This window comes from Acinonyx jubatus, chromosome C1 (assembly GCF_027475565.1).
Source record: "Acinonyx jubatus isolate Ajub_Pintada_27869175 chromosome C1, VMU_Ajub_asm_v1.0, whole genome shotgun sequence".
Lineage (NCBI taxonomy): Eukaryota > Metazoa > Chordata > Mammalia > Carnivora > Felidae > Acinonyx > Acinonyx jubatus.
Genome location: NC_069381.1, coordinates 201,407,389 through 201,414,820, shown reverse-complemented (window position 1 = coordinate 201,414,820; position 7,432 = coordinate 201,407,389). Strand labels below are relative to the sequence as shown.

At 41.5% G+C, this 7,432-nt stretch overlaps 1 long non-coding RNA gene across 1 annotated transcript; it reads left to right on the top strand.

Annotated features, from left to right (window-relative positions):
- Positions 1 to 877: 877 nt before the first annotated feature.
- Positions 878 to 1,537, top strand: LOC128312145 (uncharacterized). The gene is made up of 2 exons (XR_008291057.1): positions 878 to 1,097; positions 1,359 to 1,537. It is a non-coding gene; the product is annotated as an uncharacterized LOC128312145 (long non-coding RNA).
- Positions 1,538 to 7,432: the final 5,895 nt, after the last annotated feature.

The window sequence follows — 7,432 nt, the reverse complement described above, 5'->3', positions numbered from 1 at the left end:
CTACAAGTTGTGTAAATCTGTTTGAAAATCTAGGGTGTTGATCTAAACTTGCTCCATGCAATTCTGGCATGCTTGGGAACAGTGGGATTACCTGACAGAGTATGCAAGGGTGAGGTTGTGCAACCCTGGGGATACTTTGGGAATGAGATGCTCTTTTTTTTTAAGTTTATTTATTTATCTTGAGAAAGAGAGAGGCAGATACAGACACAGAAAGAGCACAGAGGCGGGACAGAGAGACAGAATCTCAAGCAGACCCTGACGTGGGGCTCAAACTCACCAACTGTGAGATCATGACCTGAGCTGAGATCAAGAGTCAGATGCTTAATGGGCTGAGCCACCCAAGCTCCCTGGAATGTGATGCTCTTAAGACTATCCCAGGAGACTGAAAGAGTCTCCTCTTTCAGACATCCTCTGGTTCCAAGAAGAGTTAAGAGTGATAAATTTGACTTGAGCTGATAGAGTTTAGCCAGGTAAGTATTTGTGGTGGTGGTGGTGGTGGTGGTGCCGGTAGTGGTGTGTGTGTGTGTGTGTGTGTGTGTGTGTGTGCGTGTGTGTGGGAGGGAGGAAAGAGTAGATGTGTGTTATGGGATGAATGTAGCTGTAATGGGCAAAGGGACCACCTGAGAAAGGACTGAGACGTCAAAAATAAACCTATATCTATCCTACAAATTGGAATGTAGTTAAGCCAAAATAAATAGTCCCTTTTCCCCATTCCATCCACGTTTTATGAATTATACCCACCCAATTCCCCTGAAACCAGTGATTGATGTCCCAGTCTGTTTCTTCCCCTAACAACAGTCATGAGAACAGCGATCAGTTCAACAGCTATTGTGAGCAAGGCAAAATGCCAGAGGCTTTGTGATGTCATAGATTGACTACAACTGGTAAACTTTGACCCAGAAGTCACATTCTTACATTGTGAGATAAATCCAATTAATTGACAGGGAATTTCACTCTAAATTTTCTTGAGGGAAGGGGGTCATCTTCTCACACACTAAAAGTATCTTGGAAGAGCTTCAGGATAACCTTTTACCAATGAGCAAATCAATAGGACCCATCCTTCAGAACCATCTACTGAGGGTGGCCCCACCTCTCAGGTAGCTGCTCAGCCGTGTCTCTGTTGTGACAAGCCTTGTGCCCACACACATCCAAACTCCACACTCCTCTAGACACATGAGTGCAGGAGGCTGGTAGTGTGTAGGCAATAACCGAGAACCATCTGAGAGAGGAAATATCTTGGTATGAGGTCACCTACTTTGTAAATGCCATTTGAGGCTTATGCTTGTATCACCATATCCTTTTCATAAACCCTTTTGTGGTTTAATAATGAACTCTTGGTTTATTACTTTCTGTTACAGAGTCCAAAGGCAAATTTCCATATCTGGCTCCAGCAGAGTGATGGGTACACAATTGGTAATCATTCTGGGACTTACCTTTATAGCAATTATGTTAAGGAACTGAGGGCTGAATGGTTTCCACGATCAGCGGAAAATATAACAGACCAAGAAATTAATAAGAAATAAAGAAATTAGCTAAAGAGTGCATCTTCCTTGAGTTATTCTATGAAATACCCAGTTACAATATTTTATTTTAAATAGTAAACTATATTTGAAGCTTAAGGCCAATTACATTTTTTCCCTTTCACCTAAAAATCATGTTGGTAGTTGGCTAACTGTGTCATAGGACAAAAATGGCCTAGAGTACCTTCTCAGTGTGAGACTTGTAAGCATCTCCAGAATCCTCTTTTTGGAATGATCAAAAGGGAGGTGGAAGGTGAGTTGGAAAGAGCGTCTGTGACAGTGGTGTGAACCCAAACCCACCAACAAAGTTTCATCTTCAACAACACTTTCTGTGACTAGTTTCAGCCCAAGTCTGCTTCCTTCTCCAGGCTAGAGTTTGGATATGGGCAAGTAAGATGTCTCTAGAACAGGGCGGCTCCCTATAGACCTAGCTTTAGCCTGTACGAGTTACTTGAGGAAAGGTGGCTTTAGCAGGAGGGAATGCTACCCAATAAAGATTTCTTGAGAGAATGAGTAAATAAATGAATGAATCCACTGCTGTTTGCCCACAAAGAAGCAATCTTTTATAAATGTAGAAGGTAATTTTTAAAATGTAAATTCCGGTCAGTTAACATGGAGTGTAATATTAGTTTCAGCTGTGCAATTTAGTGATTCAACACTTCGGTACAATATCCGGTGATCATCAGAACAAGTGCACTTTCAATCTGAAGGAGAGGATATCCACATAACTCAGTTACATTAAAGAGTTATCACCGCCTACAGTTATTGGGAGTATGTCCCTTGATAGACTTGGAGGCAAAGATAACCTCAACCTGGTTATCTGTTACTCGGGAAGACTGATGTTAGTCACATGATGCCAAGTCGTCTGTGATAGTCCGTACTAACAACCTGGAGTAAGTTGTCTTTTCAAAGCTCTTTTTAACTTCCATCTAGTTAATCTTCAATGACACTACAAATGACCAAAGATGAAAAACAAACATGTTGATGTCATCAATAAAAATGATAAATTTCATCTCGCTTTTGATCAATTTCTGGTCAATTCAGTGTAATGGAAATGGAAATGATGCCCTGTTAGAATATAAAATTATGAAACTTTTGCTTAGTAGGGAAACTAACTATTATTTCTCCTTATTACTGGCTAAGCTGGTCAGTTTAGGTACCGATGTTTGTCTCTTCATTGAAGAGGGTATGGCTGGTTACATAGTTGAGATAAATAACACAGCATTCTTGCTAAAACCACCTCAACTCCTACCATATATCCATGTGTAACACATACGTGTAGATCAAAACGTTTATAACATTCACAAAGGTAAAAGCTGTAAGAGGAAGTTATGGACAACTCCCACCATCTTGCCTGGGACATTATCCTTTAATTGAAAAGGAAAACAAGTCAGTTCGGTTGAACACATTGTCCAAATTAGTCATCAAGTAAGATGATGGGCATTAAAGCATTTTGAAAATATGCAAAAGTTTAAAAAAATGTAATATGGTATTATAATTATTAGTTATTTTCTACTGGATGTTGAGCCCTTTGAGACTGGCTTAATTGCATAGTATTTGAGATCAGATATCTTGCTGGATTGTGTTTCTAAATGATTGTCCATTTTTATGCTTAGAGTTAATATAATTATGCGTGCAGTAATGTCAACATCAAACTATGGGTTCTGTGCCTACACAAGAGCACTGATACCACTGAAGCATGAGAAACATTTCTAGTTTTTTGTTGTTCTTAGTATTTATTTCTACCTTTGCATAACAAGAAGCAAACTTCTTAAACTGAAAATAAATCTCTGAACGTGTTGCCTATAATGAAAGTTCAACGTCCGTTTCATTGCCTTTCAGCCAAATTTATGTTGTCTGTAATCATATTCTAAACTTCCACATTTTCCTCAGTTTATAAAACTTCAAAAAATTTTAAAGCTATTGGTTCGCTCATTCTCACTACAATATTTCTCAGGTCTTCAACAATTATACATTAACAGGGATTAGACTAGATTAGTTCAATTAAATAAATAAATAGACTCAATTTCAGGACTTTATGTTTGAACAGAACTTCTTCCACTCCTTCCTGTGGTCACTTCTTCCATTGCACTTGTTGGTTAACCTGTGCGAGTGGACCCTCCCTGAACACCTGCAGGGCCTGGGCTAAGAATACAACTGGACACTCACACATTAGACACATTTTATCTTTTTTTAATTATTGTTATGAAATTTATTGTCAGGCTGGTTTCCATACAACACCCAGTGCTCATCCCAACAGGTGCCCTCCTCGATGCTCATCCCCCGCTTTCCCTTCCCTCCCACCCCCCATCAACCCTCAGTTTGTTCTGTTTTTTAAGAGTCTCTTATGCTTTGGCTCCCTCCCTCTCTAACCTTTTTTTTTCCTTCCCCTCCCCCATGGTCTTCTGTTAAGTTTCTCAGGATCCACATAGAAGTGAAAACATATGGAGTCTGTCCTTCTCTGTACGACTTATGTCACTTAGCATAACACTCTCCAGTTCCATCCCTGTTGCTACAAAAGGCCATATTTCATTCTTTCTCATTGCCACGTAGTATTCCATTGGAGACACATTTTAAAGTGATACAGTAATGGGGCGCCTGGATGGCTCAGTTGGTTAAGCGTCCGACTTCAGTCCAGGTCATGATCCCATACTTCGTGGGTTTGAGCCTCATGTCAGGTCCTGTGCTGACAGCTTGGGGACTGGAGCCTGCTTCAGATTCTGTGTCTCCTTCTCGCTCTGCCCCTCCCCTGCTTGCACTCTGTCTCTCTCTCTCTCCCCCAAATAAATAAATATTTAAAAGAATAAACTAGAGGCACCTGGGTGGCTCAGTCGGTTAAGCATCCAACTTTGGCTCAGGTCATGATCTCACAGCTCGTGAATTCGAGCCCTGCATCAGGCTCTGTGCTGACAGCTCGGAGCCTGGAGCCTGCTTCAGATTCTGTGCCTCCCTCTCTCTCTGTCCCTCCTCTGCTCATGCTCTATCTCCTTCTCTCTCTCTCTTAAAAATAAAGAAACATTAAAAAATAAACCAACATTGTAATGTAATAGATGATTAAATAAAATGTGTCAGGCACCTATCTTAACCAAGATACTTTCATAATGACAAATTTAAAAATATGTCTCTGCTACTGTTTTTACATATCTAAAAAATAAAATATCATTTCAACTTATTCTCAGTAATAAAAAAGGTTAAGAATACAAGGTAACTGTAATCAAAATATACCTTAATCAAAATATATTAAAGTAAATCATATATTTTATTGAGTATAGTTTCATTAAAAATATAAATTAAGGTAAATACGAATTAAAGTAAAGGGGTGTCTGGATGGCTCAGTGGGGTAAGTGTCTGACTTTTGGTTTGGGCTCAGGTCATGATCTCACAGTTCGTGGGTTCGAGCCCTGCATCGGGCTCCTGCTTGGGATTCTCTCTTTCTCTCCCTCTCTCTCTGCCCCTCCTGCACTCTCTCTCTCTCTTAAAATAAATAAATTAAAAAAAAAACAACAAACTAAAAGCAAGTTCTAAACTTTAAAAAGTAAATAATTTTATTATACATCCCGATTTTTTTTCTCTAAAATATTGAAAATATCTATCAAAATTAAGGGATAATAAATGAATTGTAGTTAACTTGGGCACGATTTTTAAATGAGTGGGTTTCAACAAAACTCACTTTTAGTTTTTGGAAGAGTTAAATCTTTCAGTATTTTCCTAAATAGGAAGCCATTCATTACCCTGTCATTCAATGTCCACCCAGTTGCCAATGTAAAGAATGTTTATCATGCTGCATTTATGGTTTGTCCCAACCTGAACATGAACGCATTTAAGAATAATTGAATTGCTGAATATTGCAAAAGATTTCTCGGCTACTGGGTTCCACTGTTGTAAATACTGTGCTGAATTCACGTGTTCTTGCAAAGCCAAGGATGGGAATATGGACGAGCGAGAAAACAGGCACTCAGCACCACCTCCAAAGGACATGGCGTGATGGGAGAAGCTCCTGCTCTCCGAGGGGATTTGACAAGTTAATGAATTTTTCTCCTCTCTTCTCTTGCCTAAGTACTCCCACTGCTCAGACAGTCCCCGTGCCCCAAAGCCTTGCCCGCTTCCTGTGTCAGCAGCCCCCTGGCGACCCACCGGCCTCACTGCCTTTGGAAGCAACTGCGGATTATTTTGAAGTGAGAGGGAAAAGCATTTCCCTGGGGTCTGAGGACACTGAGTCACAAGAGCAGATGTTGAGGTTACAGGTTGCACCGCCCAAGGGCGAAGTTCAGAACCGCCAGCAAGAGGGGCGCCTGAGTGGCTCAGTCCGTTGAGCGTCCGACCTGGGCTCAGGTCATGATCTCAGGGTCTGCGGTTCGGGCCCCTCATTGGGCTCTTGTGCTGGCAGCTCAGAGCCCGGAGCCTGCGTGCTTTGTGTTTTGTGTCTCCCTCTCTCTCTGCCCCTCCCCTGCTCATACTCTGTCTCTGTCTCTGTCTCTCTCTCCAAAAATAAACAAATATTAAAAAATTAAAGTGATAGGGGCGCCTGGGTGGCTTGGTCCATCAAGCGTCGGACTTTGGCTCAGGTCATGATCTCACCGTCCGTGAGTTTGAACCCCGCGTCTGGCTCTGTGCTGACAGCTCGGAGCCTGGAGCCTGCTTCGGATTCCGTGTCTCCCTCTCTCTCTGCTCCTCCCCTGTTCATGCTCTGTCTCTGTCTGTCTCAAAAAAATAAATAAACGTTAAAAAAAATTAAAAAAAAATTAAAGTGATAAAAGCTCCCTGTGTCTTTGATAAAGTTCGATTTCTCATGTCTGTGATATCTGGGCCCATGAAAGCACGCAGGCAAGACAGGAGCCCAAGCCTGCCTGGGTGGAAGGTGTATGGGACGTGAACCCGGAACGATTGACAACCTTCGTGTAAAGCTTGAAGATGAAGCCAGCACAGCAGGAGGGACAGCGAACTGATGGTGAGGAACTGATCCATGGTGGAAACGTCTGAATTCCACATTCCGTCACACCTGAGGCCAGGTATACATCTGGAGTTTTCATTTGGTGAGACCGTATCTCGTGTTTCTTTTCTTAAAGTCAGTTTTAGGTGGGATTCCGTCATTTGCAACAGAAAGAGCCACACCTAATATAGCAGGAAACCATTCTCTTTCCAGTACGCTAATCACCAGGAAGTGTCTTGCCAGCTTTGGCTTCATTTAGTAGAATGTGGATAGGAATTCTGGAGAACCTGCTGGATGTCTGCTTCGGATTCAAACCTTGGATCGTGTCTGGGTGGCCCCTCTTTTCACCAACACCACCCAACCACCCATCCCGACTTTCTCCTTCTGGTTTCAATTGGACTTTCTCTAGATGCCGAAGACCTCTTTGAACAGCTAATAGCGACCGAGACAAGAAGATCATGAAGAGGTTTGAATATGCAAAGAAAGCCTTGAAAGCGCTTTTCATAAGAGCATCATAACTACACCTCTGACGTGTTCATGTATGCCATGTGGATCTGGTTAAAAGGGGTAAATACCTAATTTCATAGCCCACTGTTGAAGAGAGGATTGCATTTCTTCAATCTAAACAACCGCCCATTAATGCTTAATTGCCATGATTTGAAAATCTTTTCTAATCTTATTTTTCTTTCCGCCTCCAGCCGAGCGATTTTTTTCTTCCATATATTTAATCGTTAACATAGCATCAGTGTCGTTTGTAAGGTAATACCACCAGGAAAACTGCCTGTGCACTAATGGCTTAGTTGGAGGCTGCACGTTCCCAATGATTATGCATTCGTTTAAAGGTTTCATTGCACAGTAGCAAAGTCGACTTGAAGTAAATCATAAACTTCACTTTAGTGAGTGTCTCACATATCAAGATTTTTATAAGTACACGTTGACTTTTTGGTAGAGGCCCAAGCCCCTAATCAGTCTTCCAAGAAAG